We start from the raw sequence: 24019 nt of genomic DNA, 5'->3' as shown, positions 1-24019 counted from the left end.
CAGGGTCTCACCTCACACTAGACGTAACCAGCGTCTTTCATGAGGGGCCCTGTGCCAGGAACACAGCTCACTAAAAAGGTTTCAGTCCAGTACAAGTAATGTCCCAGGGGGTGTCCCCCAATGTCTACTTACACAGCCGTTGTCACCTGGAGCAGCTAATTTTCCACAGTAACCTGGGGCTGAAATAATGGGCAGTTCTGTGCAGATCTGACAAGATGACTGATTCATCACACCATTAAAAGTGTGGGCCCAATCCACTATCATATTAGCCCACAGGCACCTATGTGTGGAAAGAAATAGTAGTCAATGGCAAATCCCTTCCATCTGGGAGGACACGTGCTAGCTTTTTGTCCTGGGAAAGGAGGGTCACTGCCACCAGCATCTTTCCCAGTTTGTGGTACCAGACCTTTATGGCAGTGCTTGGGGTCCCTTGAGTAGTTTCAACATGTAGCAGAACAGGGGACCCCATAATAAGCCATAGCAAGAGTACATAGATTCCCTGTAAAATCGTCCCGGCATTGGGACCTCTGTATATCACAGTCACTTGCAGTGGCCACTCGGCCACCACCTCTGGTGTCACTTGCAAATCCTGGATCAAACCAGCCCCATGGGCTGCAGACTAACAGCCATCCAAACGGCTGCAGCTCTCCCATCATTATACCAGGCATCTTCAGGTACTGGGGGATGTCCTTCTCTGTAGGGCGAAGGCTCCAAGTTCTCCCCCCTAGGCAGAGCGCTTGGCTCAGCCTAGGCTACAAGCTCCACAGGCCCCAGGACCTGTTGTAGCTCTGTGTTCAAAGGGCTGGAACTAAGGGTGCTACATTGCTCCAAGTAGTCACCATACTTGGCAAGGGTAGTGGTCTGTGCCATCCCTGTTTTGAGTCCTTGGGTCCACGTACAGACCCATCCCTGGACGGGATAGTTTGTTCAAATCAATACCCATGCCATTCCTGTGATGGCTTCTGCGGCCACTAGGGCTGCATACACAGCACCCAGCTGTTTCTCTATTAGAGAGTAGCAGACTTCCGTTCCTTTCCACAATTGGGACCAAAATCCCACTGGTGACTGGAGACGCTCTTGATATTGCCAGAGGCCCCAACCATACCCCTCTTGGGTTACATGAACATCAAGTTCAAGTGGACAACCAGGGTCTACTACTTGTAGTGCCTGTGCCTGCTGCACTGCCCATTTTGTAGCAACAAAGTTTTGCTCTATAGCCTCTATCCAATCCCCTGCGGCCCCCTTTTTTACCATGGAATATAAGGGCCTTGCTATCAGTGCTAAATGGAGTACAAACACCCACCAATACCCCAGCACACCCAAATATGTCTTCAGTTGAGAGAACTTGGTCGGCCAGGGAAATGTTTGTATCTTATCAATAATTGCTTCAGGTATGACCTTTGCCTTACCCGACCATACAACACCCAAAAACTTGACAGATAAGCCAGGGCCTTGGACCTTTTCCTCATTCACCGCCCAGCCATATGACTTCAGGTGGCAGAGAAGAGAGGGAGCTGCTTGCTCTAAATCTGAAAGAGAATCAGATGTTAGCAAAATATCATCAACATAATGAAACAAGGCCACAGAGAATGGGCGATCCCACTGTGCCAAATCCTGGGCCACGAGCCCGTGACAGATAGTGGGGCTGTGCAAGTATCCTTGCGGAAGGACTTGAAAAGTCTAATGCTGCCCATCCCAAGTAAAAGCAAACTGCTCTTGACACTTGGGTGCAATGTCAATGGAGAAAAAAGCATTGGCCAAGTCCACTACATGGTGATATGTTCCCAGGAGGACAGTCAGACGATCCATCAAATCGTGAATTGAAGGCACTGCAGCGTGCAAGGGTGGCGTCACCTTATTTAACTCCCTATAGTCCACAGTCATTCACCAGGTTCCATCTGGCTTCTTGACAGGCCATACTGGGGAGTTAAAGGGACTGTGCATTGGCCTCACAATATGTGCCTGCTCCAATTCCAATATTGTAGGACCAGCCTCCTCCTGTCCTCCTGGCAGGCAGTACTGTCGCACTGTAACCACGCGCCAGGGCTGTGGCAACGCTTGAGGAGGGTGGTGAGCATGCCCGCGTGTCACCGCTTTCACCACCCGGATCAGGAAACAGAACTCTCTCCTACCGACGTCTGTAAGCTGAGGCCATGTAGCACATCCACCCCTAGAATATACTCCGGAACGGGGGAGACATAAACCTTGTAGGTACGAGGGGGAAGCCTTCCTATACCCAGTGGTAAGTAAACAGCTTTCACAGTCACCGTCTTTCCCCCGTAGCCATCAATGCAGATTGCTGGTCCGGGGAACGTAAATAAGACTGCAGTCTGCATCAGTGTCAACTAGGGCCAAAATCCTCTGCATATTAGAAGGGGACCGATGTACGGACAGTTCCACGTGGGGCCCCCATTCCCTGCTCATCCCCTCCAACCGGGTACCTCCCTGCCCCAATCAAACTGGAAGGAGTCGGCCTCAAGCGGCTGCATGAAGTCCTGGAGAGACATGGGTCGCACTTTACCAGATTTCCCCTTTGGGCTTCGCTGGAATTGCTGTTCCAGATGCAACTGTTTCCAAAGTTCCAACAAGAGTACATTGGGTTGTCGGTCTATTTTGTCTTGATCAATCGCTGCTGACACAAGATCACAGCGCATCTGCGTGCGTGTTACTTTCTGAGGTCTGCGACCTCGCCCCCTTACTTTTGACTTGGGCTTCCAGGCCTTGACTTCTCGGACCTCCTGTCTTAACTTCCCTTGCTGCTGGCTTTCAATATCCCCTAGGGTGGCCATGGCAATTGTGACTTCATGGATCCGCCGCCCCATATAGGGCGTAAGAATAGCAACCAAAGATCCAAAAGCACTCGCAGGTGCAGTATCCAAAACCAGATCTCTCATGCTGGTTGTAAAACGCTCGCCATCTGGCCCCTACATATTAGGGTTGAACATAGCATGTCTCATACCCATTTCACGGATGATTTGAGCAAGTTCAGCATATGATTGCCATTGACTCACAGTGTCTGGCAGCTCGCCAGCCTGTCCCCATACAGTGCGTACCGCAGCAGTGAGTCACTCCATTAGAGTGTGGTTGCCCTGGTCTTGGGCCAACCTATGGCAGTTCTGTAACCTTTGTCGCAGGGACAGATGCACTGTCACGAAGGCTAGCTTTTCCATCTCGCCTGGGGAGCAGAGGATGCCGTCTGATCCCTCATCTATAAACGTAGTAGCCAAGCCAAGACTGGCTCTCCAGGGGCTGTCGGCATCCCTGCCCGAGCTCCTGCAACTCAGTGTGAGTATAAGGGGCTCAGTCACAGCTGGTTACTGGCAATAACACCCCCGAGGCCCAAAGGTTGCTCAGGCTTCACCTTTTTCTGCATGATGGGCCGGGCATGGAGGTGGGGAGGTACATCACTTCCACTCAGGTCCGCCACCTCTGCCTCAGAGTCTCCACTGTGGAGCTTCTCCTCTAACTGGTGGACCCGAGCTTCCAGCGCCTCCAACCGGGGCTGCCGGTCCCGTACCTGGGCTGCTTAGGGAAGCACTTCCTCAGTGCTACGATGCAACGCGGTGAGGAACATCCAGCCCACATCGTGGGCTGCTCTTTTCGCCTTCTCTGGCAACTGCTCAGTCAAAACCAGCAGGGCCCTTTCTATGCTGGCCGGAGAGCCATCCATGTCCTCCCACCCCTCCAGGGGGGTCCAACTCCTGAGAACAGTGGCTACCGGGTACCACACACTGTGTGGGGGTCACATGTCCTCCTGCCCAGAGTCAGACATCATTCCTACCTGGCCAGAATCTTGCATGCCACACCAGGTGTCCGAGTGGGTGGTGGCCTCCATGTAAGATGACCACAACTCTAGAAGCCTATGGAAGCAGCAGACTACCAAAAGGCAGGCAACGTTTGCTGTGGCCAAGAGGATGGTGTGCCAACTGGAGGCTCGAGAGAACCACCAATTTGCCGAGGGGTCATGTTTCTCCCAGGCAGATCGTGTTTCCTATTCCCTGTGCTGGTTGAGACCCTGCTCACTGTGCCAAGTGTAATGCAGGGTCTCTGGTCCCGCTTGTGGCGGGTGGACACAATATGGTGAAGCCGAAAAGGAACACCACTATATTCTCGCTGGCAGCTGGGTTGGAGACACAGGAAGCAGGATCCACACGACCCACAATCTGTGCTTCTCTGCCAACCACCTTGCCAGCGTAGCCACTTATATTAGTGGCTAATGGCTAACCGGTTACAGCTGATGGCCAACTAGTTGCAGCTGATGGCCATCTGATGACAGCTGATGGCCATCTAATAACCAAGCCAGCACCTTTCCCCGTGAGGCCAAGAGCCCGGAAACTGCTCTCTGGCACTCTGTCCCTACATTTACCTATCCCCTCCCTCCAGACTTGTTATGCCTTTAGTGGCATATCATTCTGATACCTTGTACCAAATCACATTTATCACCTGCAATTTGAGAAAACCCCCCCCTTTTTCACTATACGGTGTAATACTATATTTTAAACTGTGATCTAGTATATACTCACATACACATACAATACTCATATACATTCACACATACACAATCGAAAAAATATTTCACAGAATAGTACTTTACTACCACTTTTATATTTTATGCTCTATTCTATTTTATTCATCTTCTAATGCTGGTCAGCTCCATACCTTGACTATACAACTCTCTAACTGGTTACGACCCAGAGTTTGAAAACACTGATGTGGGGAAGCTTTGCTGAGGCCTGAGGGACAAGAACACATATTTTTATGCCTCAGTCACAGGGCAAAGTGGGGGATAAGAGTCCAGACTAAAAGAAATAGGCCCAAGTTCTCCCAGGCCTCTCCAACCTTAAACCAAAAGGTTCTATATGTTCCAGCCCAAGTCGCCAAGGTGAAAGAGTATAGGGCAAACGCCCGGGGTAATAAAGCCCGCGGAGGTGAGGCCTGCTGGGATGCTCCATATCTATTGAGGAGCTTGGGGTGAGGGAGTTGGCTAATGAAGGTTATGGAGATTCAGGGTCCTAGCAGATAAGGCATATCTGAAGTCAGGGAGACACCAGGCATAGAGGGAGCCTAGTGACATGGAGAAAGGAATATTGAATTCCAGTCCCAGCTAGGTTGCTAATTAGTTCAGTGGATCCGAGCAGGTCACTTAATGTCTCAGCAGCAGAATCAGCTGCAAATGACCACAGGTGCTGCCTGCCCTAGTGGCTGCTACAGCTCAAAGGTGACACTCCCTCAGCACAGCGAGGGGAGGACTCAGGCCTATCAGTCACCCGACTTGAAATAATGACACTGTCAGTCAACATTGTCCCCTACTACCTGCAGAGCCTTCGCTTAAGATCACGACTTAAGGCTACATGTAGAGCTTCTAGGAATGGAGGCCAGGTCACACGTTTAGAAGGTTACAAGCCCCGACTGGTTATCCATCAATGAGTTGCTGAGGAAGCACATGAGCCTCAATCTCCTCATCTGTAAAATGGAGATCATCACACCCGTAGGAACAAGAGCAGATTCTGACTCACAGCTGGACCAGGGAGTAACACAGAGCCAGTGGGTGTAACGTCAAATTCCTGCTTTGTTTCACTACACCTGTTGAGTGACACCTGGTGGGTCAGAGGGAAAAGAACATGGCTGTGGAGGCTGGGTGGTCCAATAGGGAAAAGATATAAGTATAAATATATGTACATATACATATATACACATGTATATTCATGTATTCAAATGAGACAATACACTCAATCGAGCCGTGATTCCTACCAGAGAACTAACAGGTTAGTAGAGGGAGACAGAAGTGGAAACGAGTAACTGAAACAAAGCATCCTGCAGGCCATGATAAAAATGTGAGTAACAAAAAAATGGGAGCGTCTGATTTCCTGATCACAACATCCTCTATTTCCAGTTTTCTTCCCCTAATGCAGGTAGTCAGCGTCTGCACTGCACCTTCCCTCCAAGGCGACATTTAGAAATGTGTTGCATAATTTTGGTTGTCAGATGCCTTAGTTCATTCAGGCTGCCATAAAATACCACAGGTTAGGTAGCTTACAAACAAACAGAAACTTACTCGTCACAGTTCTGGAAACTGGAAGTCCAAGATCAGAGTGAAGCGTGGCTGGGTGAGGACCCTCTCCTTGTTGCAGACTTCTTGCTGTGTCTTCACATGGCCAAAGGGGCTAGGGAGCTCTACAGGGTCTCTATTAAACATTTAGGGTAACAATAATACCAATTCTACAGCAACTCTTCCAGAACTTTTAAGTGGAGGAAATCCTTGCTCTATGAGGACAGCATCACCTTGATAATAAAATCAGACAAAGATATGAAAAAAGAAAACTATAGAACAGTATCCCTCATGACTATATTGCAAAAATTCTTAATAAAATTTTGGCAAATTGAATCTAACAATGTAAAAAAAAGTTCAACTGTCTTTAGTCACAATTTTCTATTTATGTAGAAAATTCAATAAAATCTAAAAAGCTACTAAAACTAATCAGTGAATGTAGCAAGGTGGTAAGATATAAGATCAACATACAAATATCAAAGGTATTTTTATATTAGCAATAATCAGAAATTGAATTTTTAAATACCACTTATAAAACATCAAAAATATGAAATACTTACAGATAAAAGATATGAAAGACCTACAAAAGATATGAAAAACCTACACAGTAAAAACTACGGATCATCACAGTGAGACATTATAGAAAACCTAAATAAATGGAGAGAGATACCTTATTCATGAATTGGAAGAATTAATGTTAAGATGTCAATTTGCTCCCAAATTAATCTATAGATTCAAACAATCCCAATCAAAACCCCAAAGCCTTTTTTTTTTGGTACAAATTGACGAGATGATTCTAAAATTCATATGGAAATGCAAAGAATCTAGAACAGCAAAAGCAACTTTGAAAAAGTGGAACAGATATTGAGGGTTAATCCTATGTAATTTCAAGACTTATTAAGTCAAGACAGTGTGCTATTGACGTATAGACAAACAGATCAATAAAATGGAATAGAAATTCAAGAAATAGACCCACACCTATATGAACAACAAATTTTTTACAAAGGTGCAAAGGCATTTGTTTCATTGTACATTTTCAATAAACATCTGTAGTAGTAGTAGTATCTTGTATTTCTATCTATTTCTAAGGATGAAGAAAGGAAGGGAGGGAGGGAAGGAGAAACACACAGTTGAAAAGGAATAACTAAAACTGCCTTTATTTGTAGATAACGTGATTGTGTCCACAGGTATCCACTAGTTACTAGGTGCATAGTACTTTGGATCAGGGAGAGGTCGTGGGCACGGTGATTCCTGAGGGGCTGACATCAGAGGGGGACTGGCTGAAGACAGCTCTCCCAGCAGCGGGGACACAAGTCCCTTGCTCGAGCAGGACTGGGGCAGCCCATCAGAGACCACCCCAGGGACATACAAGCAATGGTGAGGTGACAAAGCTTTGTGCCAGGTCCCCCAAATGTAAAGGGTACATGGCTTTAATACCATGATTTTATGTTAGCACCTAATGAGTAAGAATGACTAGTTAAAATTCCAAAGTTGTTTTGAGAGAAGTTTTGTCTTTTATAGCCTCAGGGCCAAAACTGCTAGTGAGGGCTCTGCTTGAGGGCAATTTTTGTGGTTGAGGGAATTCTGAGTGAGTCATAGATGGCAGCAGTCTGGAACCTGTCTACCAATTTCAAGGGCATACAGAGGAACCAACCTGCAGGTATTTATGATTTCCAAGGCTGATAAGGAATAGCAAGCAAGAAGGGCTTATGGGTCTTTCCAGCTGAATTGTCTCGGCTGCTGCAGTATTTAGAGAACAAGCTTAATCTTTCCCTGTAACTCACAGACCTATGATTTCAACAGAAAACAATCAGGTATCCTCACAGTACAGCCGTGTAGGTGGGAGGGATGGTACATAAGTCAGTGTTAGAACAACCACAGCAAGATAAAAATAATGTCTTGCCTTCACCTTCTAAGCTTGACATTACCCATGAATCATAGCAGTTGGCAGTGAAAGATGATTAATCACAAGAACAGTTTTTAAAAGATGCACTTGGGAGGGCACAGGGCTCAAGAAATGAACCTGAATAGGCTAAATAGCATCATCACCAGAGATACAACTATGTGAAGCAGGGGCCGGTTAGAACCAAAGGTGGGGAATGTATTCAGCTTATGAGCAAATAAGATACATCGTAAATAATTCTTAAGACTTCCAGAGTTCGTGCATTAAAGGTGTCTGGGGATGGATTACACACTAGAAGTGAAAAACAATTCACCAGATGACTCACAAAACCACAAACCCATGGCTTCAATATTTAGAATGCATTTTTGTTTCAGACAAAGTTTCTAATGCCAGAAGGTTTTGTTGCTATCTTGGTTGTTTGTTTATCAGAAAACTCCAAGGACCTATATTTTCAAGTTGTCACAAGCTTTCTTGTAATTATATATGACTGCACATATTACGTTGTTCAATCAATTCAAAGGTTTGAATTTAAGGAATATGAAATCATGAATATCAATTTTTGAGTACATGCTATAGAATCGGGATGATTCAGGAAACGTAGAGAAGACTGTAATAAGGAAGAATTTGCAGTCCGCCAGACCTGGCTCATTTCTCGGCTCTGCCACTTACTAGCTGTGTGGCTTTAGGCAAGTTCTTTAATCTCTCTGAGCCTATTTACTCATCTGTAAATGGAGCCAACAAGAGTATCTATCACATAGGGTTAGTTATCACAGGTACTAAATGAGGCAGCTGGCCAAATGATTAGCACAAAGCCCAGAAAACAATATCTTACACTAAGCAGTAGCTGCTGCTACAACTGCTGCTGCTGCTGGTTTGTTGTTGTTTGTTGTTATGGTGATATCTGAGCCTAAATGTAAGACCTCTGGAAGAAAGGAGACATTCTGACCCACATTTCCCAAAGAAAGTGTTCTTTAACCTTTCAGGGAAATCGTGCCCTTGAGGAAAAGGAATTAAAACAAAGATTAGTTGAGAATCCTACTTTTTCATTTGCTTGCCCCAGTGGTTGAGTGACAGAAAGCCTGAGTACAAGGTTCTTTTCAAGCAACAGATGTGCCCTAAAGCCTAGGATAGATTCAGAAAACCCAACAGCCACACGGGGTTTCTGATTAAATATCAATGATGGGGCAGCCTCATTTTTAGGCACTATGGTGGGGAGAGGGGGCAGCGGGGAGGAGAAGTACCTCAGGGGATATCCCTTCTCAATCCTACACCAGTAGCCAAATCGTGTAGGTACAGAGGCTCATGTGAGCCCCACCACTAGCCGGACACCACTCCTCACTTCTGGTTACCCAGGGTTTTTCCTTTCGTATACTCCAGATTGGCAGAAAGGAGGTCTGCATTACGTTTGCAATGAGTTACTCTTCATCTCAGTTCTTTTAGGACTCAAACCTTTGATGTCAGCATGTATGAATTATTGGTACCATAAAATGAGAATTGATAGCACATAACTTTGGGAGGTGCTCATGACAGTCACAGTACCATCTGTGTGCCAGTTCTGTCATCATTGGCTGTTTGCATCGCTCCATTTCCAGCGAATCCCAAAGCTACCTCAGCTCCAAGATGGCTAACAACTTGTCCGAGGTAAATGAAGTCCTAGTTGAGCCAGGGGTAGACTCATAATTGAACTCACACAACAATGTTTTCTTTCTTTTTCTCTAGTCTACTGAGGTATAATTGACAAAGAAAATTGTAAGATATTTAAAGTATACATCGTGATAATTTGATACATGTATTTGACATGGTGAAAGAATTCATCTAGTTAATTAATACAGCTATCACTTCACATATATATATTATATATATATATATATTATATATATATTATATATATATGTATGTATGTAATTTGTGTGTGTGGAGGGGGAACGCTTAAGTTCTACGCTCAGCAAATTTCAATTACACAAGACAGTATTATCAACTATAGTCATCATGTTATAATTAGATCCTCAGACCTTATAATACAGAAAAATGTTCTTTGCACCAGAATTAATTCATTTATTTAATCAAAAGGCACAGGCATCTATACTACGTCAGAATCTGTGCTCAGTACTAAGGATATAAAAGTGAAAAACGAATTCCCAATATAGTAGGAAATTACTTGCCATTTATTTACTGCCACACGTATAAATAAATAAGTATACTAGAGTATTTGAGTATGATCAAAGTAAGACTGGGAAAATATTTTTTTATTTAAAGTTTATTAGAGAGACAATTGTTAGCAAAGTTACATAGATTTCAGGTGTACAATTCTGTAATACCTCATCTATATATCACATTGTGTCTTTACCAGCCAGAAGACTAGGAAAATTTGATTTTACCAGGGAATATCAGAAAAGGTTTGGTAACAGATGATTCTTGAGGCTTGAAGGATGAGTAAATGATCACTGGATGAATATTTCACTTGAGGAAGGCAAAGAACACATTCTAAGAAGACAGGTCAGTATCATGGATATGCCAAAGATGGCCTCATGTGTCTAAGTAACTACAAACAGCTGGATATCGCTAAAGCCTCTGTGGGAAGGGACGCACTACATTAGAGCAGGACTAGACATGGAGGGCTTTATGTCATCCTGGGAATTCAGATTTATCCTGGGAGCAGGAGGAGCAATTAAAGGGTTTAAGCATGATCAGATTTGTATTTTAGAAAATGGATCTGGCAAAGCAGTCGAGATTGGCTTGAGAGGATGGGGACAAATGACAGGAAGTAGAGTTAATTACAACTGCCCAGGCTCCAGATGGTGCCATGGTTCAGACCGTGGCAATAGCAGTGGAGTGAAAAGGTAGAGAAGCTATGAAAGGTACTAAGTAAGTGGGTAAGTGGGAGGAAGGGGTTCCGTAGGCTCCTAGCTTTCTCTTTCGAGTGAATGGATAGATAGGTATCATTCACTGAAACGGGGGTTAAAAAGCATGTTACGGGGGAATAATGAGATCAGTTGCTAAAGGAACTGATTATGTGAATTACGTGAAATGTTTAGCCGACAGAAAGATCTGGGGAGTTCTGGCCTAGACCTATAGATTTGGAAGTAACCATCTTGCATATAACAACAGTTAAAGACAAGAAAATTGATGAGACATCCAGAAAGAATATGCAGACCAGTGTGTGATTCTCTCACCACATACATGAGAATCATCTGAGGAACCTATGAAAATGCAAATTCCCAAGCCCACTTCCAGACTTACTGAAGCCAAATGGTAAGAAAGGAACTCACTGGGTCTTCGTATAGTGAATATAACTTCAGTGATTCTAGTGCAACTGGAGTTTGAGATCCATTTATAGACAATGGTGTGTTAATCAAGGTTGTCCAGAGAAAATAAAACCAGTGGGGTGTGTGTGTGTGTGTGTGTGTGTGTGTGTGTGTGTGTGTGTGTGTGTAGATAGGTAGGTTATCTATCCAGAGAGAGAGAGGTTTTAAGGAATTGGCACATGTGATTGTGAAAGCTGGTGAGTCCAAAATCTGTCGGGTAGGCTGGCAGACTAGAGACCCAGGGAAGAATTGGTGATACAGCTTGAGTCCAAAGGCAGTCTGCTGGCTTAATTTCTTCTTCCTTGGGGGAGAAAAATCTTTTTTCTATTAAGGCCTTCAGCTGATTGGATAAGGCCCACCCAATTATAAAGGTAATCTGCTTTACCCAAAATCTACTAATTTAAACATTAATCTCTCCTAAGGAATACCTTCACAGAAGCATCTATAATTATGTTTGACCAAATATCTGGGTACAGTGGCCTAGCTAAGTGAATACATGAAATTAACCATCACAGGTGGGAAGGGAATTAATGGAAAAGGAAGAGAGTCAAAGAAAGACCCCTAATAGGCACAACACTGAAGAGCCAGGCAAAGCAAGAGATGGGCAAGAAGAGTGACCACAGAGATGCCCAAACTGTAGAAATGGTGCCATGGAAACCAAAAAGAAAAAGAAAAGACTAAAATGGTCAACAGTGTTCAATGACACAGAGAAATAAAGAAGATAAAAAGTGAAAAGAACTTGCTGGATTTGGGAAACAGGGAGTTGGTGATGTGCCGAGCAGTTTCAGTGACACAGTGGAGGTAGAAACTTGATTAAAGTTAAATGGACAAGAATTCATTAAAAAGCAGAAACAAAAATTACAATCAGAATTTGGTGAGAGGGGATGTTTATATACTGTTAGAAGTATAAATAGTATGAATTTTTATATCAAAAGTTTTTAATATGATCACACCATTTGGCAGTGCTATTCTACTTCTAGAAAATTATCCCAAAGAAATGAATTTATATCTATGCCAAGTCTTCTAATGGTATTCCAGAAAGAAAGAAAGAAAGAAAGAGAGAGAGAGAGAGGGAGGGAGGGAGGGAGGGAGGGAGGGAGGGAGGGAGGGAGGGAGGGAAGGAGGGAGGGAGGGAGGAAGGAATTAAAAGTGCAATAACAGGGTATTGAGTAAACCAAGTATGTTCTATCCAAGGCAGACTTACTGTGAAGATAATGAAAGTCAAGCTCTGGACTCCTTCAGTACTGTGGAGTAGGCACTCATAATTCTGTATAAATAATTTTACATTATTTTCCTTAAATAGGGCTATCCAAATTCTATAAGCTTTAGGTCCCTCCAAAACTGAACCTTCCCTGGGTGTATTCATATAGTTATAAAAATAAAGCTGTGTCTAATAATACAAACAACTCCCTCAAATGGGAAAATGATTTGAACAGGAATTTCATCACAGAAGAGATATTGATGGAGTAGAGAAATGCAAAATACCACTTTTCACCTACTAGAATGATTAAAATTTTTTAATGCTGGTGAGGATGCAGGGAAAATAGAGCTCTCCTACATTACTGCTGGGAATGCAAAATGGTAGCACATCACTTTGGAAAACAGTGTGTTAGCTACTTATGAAATTAAACATATACTTGCCATATGACTCAGCAACCTCACTCCTAGGAATTTACCCAAGAGAAATAAGAATGCAGGTCCACAGAAAGACCAGTACACAAACATTTATAGCAACTTTATTAAAGTTTACAACCTTTATTAAAGGTTATGAAAAACTGGAAACAACTCAGGTGTCCATAAATTGGTGTATAGATAAATAATCTGTGGTACATCCAGATTTTTTTTGAAGATAAATTGGACTTCATTACAATTAAATAAAAATCTGCAGCTATTTGAAAGACATTGTTAAAGAAATGAAAAGATAATTTACAGACTGGGAGAAAATATTCGCTATACATATATAAGACTTGTATCCACAATATATAAAGATTTTTCAGAACTCAATAAAACCAATAAAACCAATTAGAAAATGGACAGAACAAATGCTTAACTAAAGAAGAGATTCTGATGGCAAACAAGCACATGAAAAGATGCTCAACATCATTATTCATTAGGAAAATGCAAATTAAACTATTGAAATCATTGAGAAGCAATTAAACACCTATTAGAATAACTAAAATAAAAAAAATAGAATAAATTCAGCAATAAATAGAAACAAACTACTGATAGATTAGACAACACGAATAAATCTCAAAACCTTTAAGTGAAAGAAGCCAGATATACTCAAACAAAAGGCAATATATTCTGTGGTTCTATTATATTTATACAACGTTCTGGAAAACATAAAACTCCAGAAATCAAATCCGTAGTTGCCAGGGATCAGGGGTGGGAAAGAAAATTTGGACATACCAGAAATTCTCTATATCTTGGGTTTTTTAGCGTTTACATGACCGTATATATTTTTCAAAATCATCAAATTGAGCAGTTAAAAAGGCTGTTTTACTGCATGTAAATTCTATCTCAATAAATCTGACAGAAAAAATTGAAGTTGTAGAAGAATATTTAATGACATGGAATAGTGACCACGTAGTATTAATAAGGGAAGAAAGCAGGTAATAAAATAATCTATATTCATTTTTATAGATCAAGCATTTTATATATAGATAAATAATACATGAATACAAGAAAGAACAGAGGAAAGTACACCAATATTTCAACTATAGTTGCTTTTGAGGCATTGAATAATGAATGGGTGGGCATTAATTTTAGATTTTTGGTAATATGTATTTTTTAAATTTTCTTTAATAAACAGATATATCATGTAATCTTTTTAAAGTGGATTTTTGTTGATCGTGGTGGGGTTGAGGGTATTTAAAGAATACTTGAATGCCTGAAGATGGCAGAGTAGATAAACATTGTGCCTACATCCTGTGAACAGATTAAAATTACAACTAAATTGTAGAACAATCATCCTAGAGAACCATCTGAAGTCTAGCCAAACAGAAGTCCTAGAATTAAAAATTTAAAGAAGACGACACGTCAAAACCAGTAGCAGAGGCAGAGACACGGAACAGGCCCTACACCCATGTGTGGTGCTTGAGAATCAGGAGAGATATCTCCCCTGCATTGGTTCCCCCTGGAAAAGCGAGGGACCCCAGCCCTACACCAGGCTCTCCAGGCTGGAGTACTGGTATCCAGAAGAGGAGCCCCCACAATGTCCTGCTGTGAAAAACAATGGGGGATCCGACCATCCGGGTGGGATGAAAGGCTGCAGGAAACCAAGCCATCTTCTTAAACGGCCTGTGCACAGACTCACTCTCGCGCGCACTCACCTTGGGCTCCAGTAGATGAACAGTGACTTGAGGGACCTCAGAGACATATGTGGGGCGGCAGGGACAGACTGAGGTATGTGGCTTTGCGGGGAGGACTAGAGGACAGTTGGCATTTTCCCTGTGAGGGGTCCTCCTTCTGTGCAGCCGGCAGGCAGGCACCATCTTTCCTGTGTTGAGTCCACTGTCTCACAAGCCAAATCTGAATCCAATTGGCTTGGTGAGCTCTGCTGCTCTGCCATAATGACTCAGCTGGGACCCTGCCCCACCCAACTCTTATACTGCTGGAGGCACTTTCTGCAAGAGCAGCCAGCTCTGCCCCTATTGCATTCTTTCTTGGAAAACTATCGGAGTCCGGCAGGCCCCAGGTGGGCGGTGACTGGCCTCAGTGTGCTCTAAGACTTCTGCTGAGTCACTCAAGGGTCAGCAGTGGCACAAAAACAGAATTTACATTAACCTTGTTATGTAACTTCCCACTCCAGAGACTCCCTGAGACCCTGCATCACCCAACTTGCATACAGCACAAGGCTTTATCAGTGGTTGAACCTTAAAGGAGCTGGCAGATGGCAGTAGGCCTCTGGGTGTCCTGGTTTTTGAGGAGCTACCCCAGGCCTGGTACTCGTGGCAGACATCCTTAGTTCACAGTGTGGCCTCTCCTATGCAACTCCAGGTCCAGCACAGGCAGGGAACCACTGTGGATCACTTTGTATCTCTTACCAGGTAGCCCCCAACTGGTCACAATCAGTGGCTGACCTGGACCTGCACTGGATCTCCTCCCAAGAGACCCCTGAATCAACATTCTTGGAGGTTGACTTCAGACCACAGCAGAGCACCGTCCAATTAGCCCCAAAAATGGCAAACCCAAAGGGCAGTCTCAACAGCCACCAGAACCCACTGGAGCAAATCCCACTTAATGGTGTAAGCCTACCACACAGCAGCCCATAAGCTGTGGATATGGCGAAACCCTACAGCCAATCAGTCAGCCTAAGGGTCAATCCCACCCACTGATGTGCCAAGAGCAAACAAGACTCAACTATAACAGAAGGGCACACACAACCCACACAAGGGACACTCCTGGAGCACCTGGCTCAGGTGACCAGGGTGCCACTGGGTCCCACAGGACACCTACGACATAAGGCTACCCAGCCAAGACTGGGAGACATAGCATATCTACCTAATACATAGAAACAAACACAGAGAGGCAGCCAAAATGAGGAAACAAAGAAATGTGTCCCAAATGAAAGAACAGGAGAAAAATCCAGAAAAAGAACTAAATGAAACGAAGGCAAGCAACCTATCAGAGACAGAGTTCAAAACAATGGTTATAAGAATGCTCAAGGAACTTAGTGAAACTTCAGTAAAGAGACAACAAGGGCCGGCCTAGTGGCTCAGATGGTTGGAGCGCCATGCTCCTAACACCGAGGTCGCCAGTTTGATTCCAACATAGGCCAGTGAGCTGCGCCCTCTACAGCTAAGATTGTGAACAACAGCTCTCCCTGGAGCTGGGCTGCCATGAGCAGCCGGAGGTTGACGTGAGCTGCTGTGGGCTGCTGTGTGCTGCCATGGGCTAACATGTGCTACCGTGTGCTGCCAAGAGCAGCCGGTAGACAGCGTAAGTGGCCGGCAGCCAGCGTGAGTGGCTGGCCTCAGCGGGGGGGGAAGGGGGGAAGGGAGAGCACAAGGATCATAATATCAGCATGTGCTAGGGAGCTGTGTCCTACACAACAAGACTGAGAAACAACGGCTTGAACAGAAGTGGGGAGGGGGAAGGGGGTAAAAGGGGGGGGAAGAGATAATGAGCATAAAAAGGACATAGAAACCATAAAAAAGAACCAATCAGAAATAAAAAATACAATAACTGAAATGAAGAATGCACTGAAAGGAATCACCAGCAGACTAGACGAAGCAGAGGATTGAATCAGCGATTTGGAAGACAAGGTAACAGAAAACACCCAATTGTCTAAAAAAAAAAAAGAAAAGAAAGAAAACACCCAATTGGAACAGCATAAAGGAAAAGAAAATTTTAAAAAATGAGGATAGTTTAAGAGACCTCTGGTACAACATCAATCGTAACAACATTAACATCATAGGGGTACCAGAAGGAGAAGAGAAAAGCAAGGAATTGAAAACCTATTTGAAGAAATAATGACTGAAAAGTTTCCTAACCTAGACATACAAGCCCAGGAAGTGCAGAGAGTCCCAAACCAGATGAACCCAAACAAGCCCACACCTAGACACATTATAATTAAAATGGCAAAGGTTAAATACAAAAAAAAGAATCTTAAAAGCTGCAAGAGAAAAGCAGTTATTTACCTTCAAGGGAGCTCCCATAAGACTGTCAGCTGATTTCTCAACAGAAACTTTGCAGGCCAAAAGGGATTGGCAGGAAATATTCAAAGTGATGAAAAGCAAGGACCTACAACTAAGATTACTACTCTACCCAGCAAGGCTATCATTTAAAATCAAAAGACAGATAAAGAGCTTCCCAGACAAGAAAAAGCTAAAGGAGTTCATCACCACAAAACCAGTATTATAAGGAATACTAAAGGGACTTCTTTAAGATGGAAAAAAAATCAAAATTATGAATAATAAAATGGCAATAATAAAATAGCTACATACCTATCAACAATTATTTGCAATGTAAATGGATTAAATGCTCCAATCAAATGATATAGGAGGAATGAAAGGCTAAGAAAACAAAACCCTTACATATGCTGCCTACAAGAGACTCACTTCAGATTGAAAGACACATACAGACAGAAAATAGAGGGATAGAAAAAGATATTTCATAAAAATGAAAAAAATGAAAAAGCTGAGGTAGCAATACTTATACCAGACAAAATAGACTTTAAAAGAAAGGCTGTAAGAAGAGGCAATGAAGGACCCAGTATTTATCCAAAATGCTACTTTGAGGGGATATGTGCATCTATATGTTCATTGCAGCATTGTTTACAATGGCCAAGATGTGAAAGCAGCCTGGGTGTCTGTCAATGGAAGAATGGATAAAAAGGAGGTGGTATATGTAATGGAATATTGCTTGGCCATGGTAGAGAATTGGTTCTTGCCATCCGCAGCAGCATGGATGGACCTGGAGGGTGTTGTGCTGAGTGAAGTATGTCAGACAGAGAAAGACAGATGCAATGTGATTTCACTTATATATGAAATCTAAGAACAAAATTAACAAAGAAAACAGAAACAAACTCATAGGTACAGAAAACATTTTGATGGTTGCCAGATGGGAGAGAGTTTGGGTGGGACGAGTAAAAAAAGGGAAAGGGATTAAGAAATATAAATTGGCTGTTACAAAGTAATTATGGGGATGTAGGGGATGGCATAAGAAATACAGTCAATAACATTGTAATAACTATGTATTGTGTCAGATGGGTACTAGATTTGTTGGGGTGATCAATGGGAGGGAGTTGGGGGACAGGATGAAAAAGGTGATGGGATTAAAAAGTACAAATTGATAGTTACAAAATAGTCATAGGGGTGTAAAGTAAAGCATAGGGAATATAGTTAAGGATATAGTAATAACTATATACAGTGCTAGGTGGGTACTAGACTAGTCAGGGGAATCACTTCTTAAATTAATAAATGTCTAACCATTATGCTGTACACCTAAAATTAGCATAAAATAATATTGAATACCAACTGTAATTGATCAATTTAAATGGGGGGGGGAAGAGAAGGGGACTAAGAGGTCCAAATTTCCAGGTGTAAAATAAATAAGTCATGGGGATGTAATGTATAGCAAGGGGAATATAGTCAATTGCTGAACTTATCAGGGTGATCACTTCCTTAGGTACATAAATGTTGAATAAGTATGGTGTACACCTGAAACTAATATAATATTGTATGTTAGTTATATTTTTAATAAAGATCTTTAGAAAAAAACAAAAAAAAATAGTTATGGGGATATAAAGTATAATACAGGGAATACAGTCAATAATATTGTAATAAATAATGTATGGTGTCGATGGGTACTAGATTTATCAGCGTGATCACTTTGTAAGTTATATAAATGTCTAATCACTATGTTGTACACCTGAAATTAATATAATATTGTAAGTCAACTGTAATTGAAAAGTTAATAAAATAAAATAAAAGAAAGAAAGAACATTTGAGAAGTAGGGGATCCAGACACAAGATTCTAGCCTGTTTTGATTATGCCTGGCTGTTTAGGGAGTTATTAGAAAGAGACTCAGTTCAAGGAAAGGGTTTTTTGTTTTGTTTTGCTTTGCTCTTTATTTTAAAATGAGTCTTTTCAGTCCGGGAAGAGTGAGAACAAGACGCCCATGAAATCAAGCACTGACATGATACTCCCAGGGAGACACAGTCACGAAACAGTGTTAGGAGCAAAACTCACTTATGCTCAGAAGCCTTGATGACTCACCCTCTCCAAATGTCTCTTTCCATGATGCAGCCCTAATCCTTTGTTCAGTCGGTTTCCTTGATATCCCCACCCGCACATACTCTGTGTTCTAGCCAAGGGTTTATTCATCACTACCAGCCACAGCCTGAACTCCTGCTCCAAGCCTCTGTTCCTCCTGTCTGGGGTGCTCTCCCATCCCTCTCTCCTCAAATGAGAAGCAACAGATCATTCCCTGCAGTTCACAGATCTGCATCCCTTTGACACTGTCACCCAGCTACACTGTCTTACTGTTGTCTGTAACTCCTCTCTCCCTCATTATCTTAACGTCTTAGGTTCTTTACATCCTACACAACTTGGAACACAGTGCCTTATAAATGTCTTCTGAATTTAACTGAAGATGTCATCAGATTGAGGGTGCGAAATTGTGGAACATCACTAAATGGGGATACTTGTACAATGGACTGACTGCTAAGATTACTCCCAGATTTGGACCAGTCATAGGGAAGAAACCATACTGATGGCCAATTCCAGAACATAAGTCCTTGCACCTTGTAGTTAAGAAGCAATATGTCAATCATACTATAAGTCTACAGTAATCAAAACAGCATGGTACTGGCATAAAAACTGACACATAGATCAATGGAACAGAATAGAGAGCCCAGAAACAAAGCCATACCTATATGGTCATTTACTCTATGGCAATGGAAGCAAGAATTTACACTGGGGTAAAGACAGTCTGTTCAATAAATGGTGCTGGGAAACCTGGACAGACACGTGCAAAAAAATGAAGCTGGACCACCTGCTTACACCATATACAAGAATAAATTCAAAATGGATTAAAGACTTAAATGTAAGATCTGAAACCATAAAATTCCTAGAAGAAAATATAGGCAGTAAATTTGCAGACATTACCCTTAGTAATATTTTACTGATATGTCCCCTTGTGCAAGGAAAGAGAAAAAAATAAACATATGGGACTACATCAAACTAAAAAGCTTTTTCACAGAAAAAACCATCAATAAAACAAAAAGGCATCATACTGAATGGGAGAAGATATTTGTCAATGATATATCTGATAAGGGGTTAATATCCAAAATTTATAAGAAAACTCATTCAACTCAACACCAAAAAGGCAAACAACCCAATTAAAAAATGGGCAGAGGACATGAAGAAATATTTTTTTTAAAACAAGACTTTATTGGGGAACAGTGTATACTTCCGGGACTTTTTCCAAGTCAAATTGTTGTCTTTTCAATCTTAGTTGTGGAGAGCGCAGCTCAGCTCCAGGTCCAGTTGCCGTTGTTAGTTGCAGGGGGCACAGACCACCATTCCTTGCAGGAGTCAAGGAGTAGAACAGGCAGCCCCATTGCCCAGAGCTTGCGCTCTAACCAACTGAGCCACCCATCCGCCCCGAAGAAACATTTTTCTAAAGAGGACATACAGATGGCAAACAGACATATGGAAAAATGCTCAACCTCACTAATCATCAGAGAAATGCAAATAGAAACCACAATGAGATACCACCTCACTCAGGTCAGAATGGCTGTCATCAATAAAGTCAACAAACAACAAGTGCTGGCGAGGATGTGGAGAAAACGGATCCCTTGTGCACTGCTGGTGGGATTGCAGATTGGTGCAGCCACTATGGAAATCAGTATGGAGGTATCTCAAAAAACTGGAAATGGAACAAACTTATGACCCACCAATTCCACTCTTAGGTATCTATCCAGAGAAATCCAAAACACAAATTTGAAAAAATGTATGCACCACTATGTTTATTGCAGCGCTATTCACAACAGCCAGGACATGGAAACAACTGAAATGCCCATTGGTAGATGACTGGATAAACAAACTGTGGTACATTTATGCAATGGAGTATTACTTGGCCATAAAGAAGAATGAAATCTTATCATTTGCAATGATGTGGATGGACCGAGAGAACATTATGCTAAGTGAAATAAGTCAGACAGAGAAAAACAAATACCATATGATCTCACTTATATGTGGAATCTAAAGAATAGAATAAATGAACAAACTAATCAGAAACAGTCTCAGAGATACAGAGAAAAAAACAAGGGTTGCTAGATGGGAGGGGGGTGCGGATGAGGGAGCAGGTGAGGGGATTAGAAAGCACAATCGGTAACCACAAGATTGCCACTGGGATATGAAAGACAGTTTGGGGAATATAATCAATAATGTTGTAAAGATTTTGTAGGGTATCCGATGGGCACTTGTCTTATTATGGAGACCATTTCATGGATGGCGTAGATGCCTGACCACTGCACTGTACACCTGAAGCTGAAGCTGAATAATAATGAATGTCAACTATAATTTAATATATATATATATGTATGTATATATTTACAGGATGTGGAGTACAGCATAAGGAATAGAGTCAGTGGAACTGTAACAGCTATATACGATGTCAGAGGGGTAGTAGATTGGGGGAGAAGGGTTATCACTTTGTGCGGGATATAAATGTCTATTACATTGTTTTGCACACCTGAGACTAATTTTTAAAAAGTAGTATGTCACAGAAATGGTCTGTCAACACAGAATTCAAATATAAATATAACAAAATTAGGATTTATTTAAACAATGTTCCTAGTCTATTTCTTTTTTTTTTTAAGCAAGCTGTTTTTTTCAAATCTATGTCTGTTTTTAAGTATGTTTTCAGCTCATTTTTACTACTGAATATTATGTCCACATGCTCTGTGAGAAAGGATCCGCTAGACATTGTTTTTATCGGAATGAGTACTATGCATCGTGAATAGTCTGACTGAGCTGTTCATTTATTAACTATAAAAGTACAATTATGGCAAAGTACAATTAAAAAAAGACATACAAACTGTGTCTATGCTTCCCACAGCTGAATAACCTGGAAATCACTAAACGCAGGTCCTACAGTGGAATATTTAAAATGTTCATGTAAATCGTTCTTCCAGCCAGTCAGCCTTCCCACATCCCACACTTTGGGGTTCCATGGCCTAGGTCCTCCTAGGTTGTCATTCATGGAGGTCATTCCCGGAGATGGCCATGAGTGTGGTGCAGTTGGACGGAAGCAGGAGACTCTCAGGGAGGCCATACAAGGAAGACCCAGCCACCTTTAGGACGAAAGTCGTGGCTCCACCTAGGGATGGGGGGACACAAAGACTGTTGTAAAGGTTGCTTGGCCCCGTGAGTCAGAAGAGCAGAGTAGGCATCTTTAGAGATCTGGGGTCATCAGCCTCAAGGTGGTGACTGAAGTCAGCAGAGCAGATATGGTCATTGAGGGCTGGTGAGTATTAAGAGAGAAGAGGGAAGAGGCTGTGCAAGTGGTGGGGAAAGAAGACACCACTGAAGGAGACTAGAGAATAGTCACAGATCAATGCTAAACCAGGGACAAGACATCATATCATCTGTGGTGAACAGTGCCAAATGCCAAAGTCAAGATGAAGCCAATTATTTTATATTCATTCCATTAAGAAGTGGGGTTCTATGTCAGCTCCTCTTAAGTCTGGGTGGGTTTTGTGACTGTTTTGCCCAATAGAATACAGTGGAAGTGATGCTGTGCCCATTTTCATGCACGGACTTTAAGAGACTGGCAGCTTCTAATTCCTGTCCCTCAGAATGCTCCATCAGGGAGAAGCCAGCCACCATGTAAGAAGGCTGACTACCCTGAGATCACCACACTGTGAGAAAGCCCAGGAAGAGACAGAGACCCAGCCAGCGGTGGCTGCTCCAGCCAACCCAGCCCAGGCTCCGTCTGCCCAGGTCTCAGCTGCCATCTCACAGCCTCTGCACAGAAGACTTCAGGTGAGGACCAATCAACTGAACCCAGTCAGACCTGTGAGAACAGTGAGGGGTGGAGGAAGGAGGGTGGGATGGAGGGAAAGAGAGAGAAATAGCTTGATTGATTACGAGGAATTGGCTCACAGGATTATGGAGGTTGAGAAGTCCAGTGATCTGCCATCGGCAAGCTGGGGATCCAGGAAAACCAGTGCTGTGAGCTCCAGTCCAAGTGCAAGAGACCAATGTCCCAGCTCACAAATCAGGCAGAGACTGAATTCTCCCTTGCTCTGCCTTTTTGTTCTATTCAGATCCTCAACTGATGGGATAATGTCCACCCACTTGGGGGGCAGGGGTGTCTGCTTCACTCAGTACCAATTCTAATGCTAATCTCGTCCAGAAACACCCCAACAGAACACCCAGAAATAATGTTTAGCCAAAACCTGGGCACCCTTGCAGGGTTGTAATACAAATTAGAAAAAATAAACGTGATCTCCCTAGCGCATGGGAGGCCCAATAATGGAGCTAATGTTGTTTGGTAGAAGGCGTCACTGGTGACTGTCTAGGACTTGTACAGTTTCCTTCATTCACAGAGACGGCCTGGAAAGAGGTTCCTGAGACGATGCCCTTACGGGGTCTGATGCCCACGAACAATCCTGGTGCCTGCAAACAATGGAACATTAGCAGGAAGGGTGCTTCAATATCCAAGGATCCCATGTGAAGTTCTCCAAATAGTTTTTGTTTTGTTTTTCTTGTTTTGTTTTTCCCCCAAATAGTTTTTGAAATCCCTCTCCATTGACTTCAGGTGAGAGGGAAGCCCTCCTCCCCTCAGCCATGATGGGGGAGGGACCACAGAACACCTGAAACTGTCTCCAAAATAGTGTGGAAGTGGGTAACAATGGTGAGGCCATTTTTGGACCAATCCCTTCAGCAAGACCTACATGGTGGCACCTATTGTTAGTTTCTCAGTCACTTGGGCTTCTTTAAAAACTTTTAAATTGCCCTTAAGTTTCTGTTCTACAATGATTAGCAAAAAAACCCAAAAAGATCCCTGTTTTTATGGATGTTAGAGTCTATTGAGAGAGAGAAAATAACACATCCAACTATATAATTGTAAACAATGAGTACTATGAAGGGAAGGGTCACTAGATGTGGTAGATTTGGGGGCCTCCATGCCACCTGATATTTTGCCTTTGTGTAACCCCCTTCCATGTTGACACTAGTTTGGCCATATAATTAATTTGACAATAGGGACATTACATACATGGTACAGGCCAAGGTCCGATGACCACT

General features: G+C 42.7%; 1 long non-coding RNA gene across 9 annotated transcripts in view; it reads right to left on the bottom strand.

The window, feature by feature from the left end:
• LOC141568681 (uncharacterized) overlaps positions 1–24019 on the bottom strand; it is a 49184-nt gene that overhangs the window by 9278 nt on the left and 15887 nt on the right. For 5 of the 9 annotated variants that reach the window (XR_012491892.2, XR_012491887.2, XR_012491883.2 and 2 more), the window contains one exon: positions 12978–22088. This is a non-coding gene — a long non-coding RNA (uncharacterized LOC141568681). Of the gene's footprint in view, positions 1–132; positions 281–1409; positions 1530–6055; positions 6283–12977; positions 22089–24019 lie in introns of those variants that run through there. The other 4 variants (XR_016021718.1, XR_012491885.2, XR_016021719.1 and 1 more) reach the window with 1 other exon arrangement.

The sequence above is a fragment of the Rhinolophus sinicus genome, chromosome 7, assembly GCF_057876585.1.
Source record: "Rhinolophus sinicus isolate RSI-liver-muscle chromosome 7, RSI-T2T, whole genome shotgun sequence".
Classification (NCBI taxonomy): Eukaryota; Metazoa; Chordata; class Mammalia; order Chiroptera; family Rhinolophidae; genus Rhinolophus; species Rhinolophus sinicus.
This window is presented reverse-complemented; position numbering and strand designations above follow the sequence as displayed.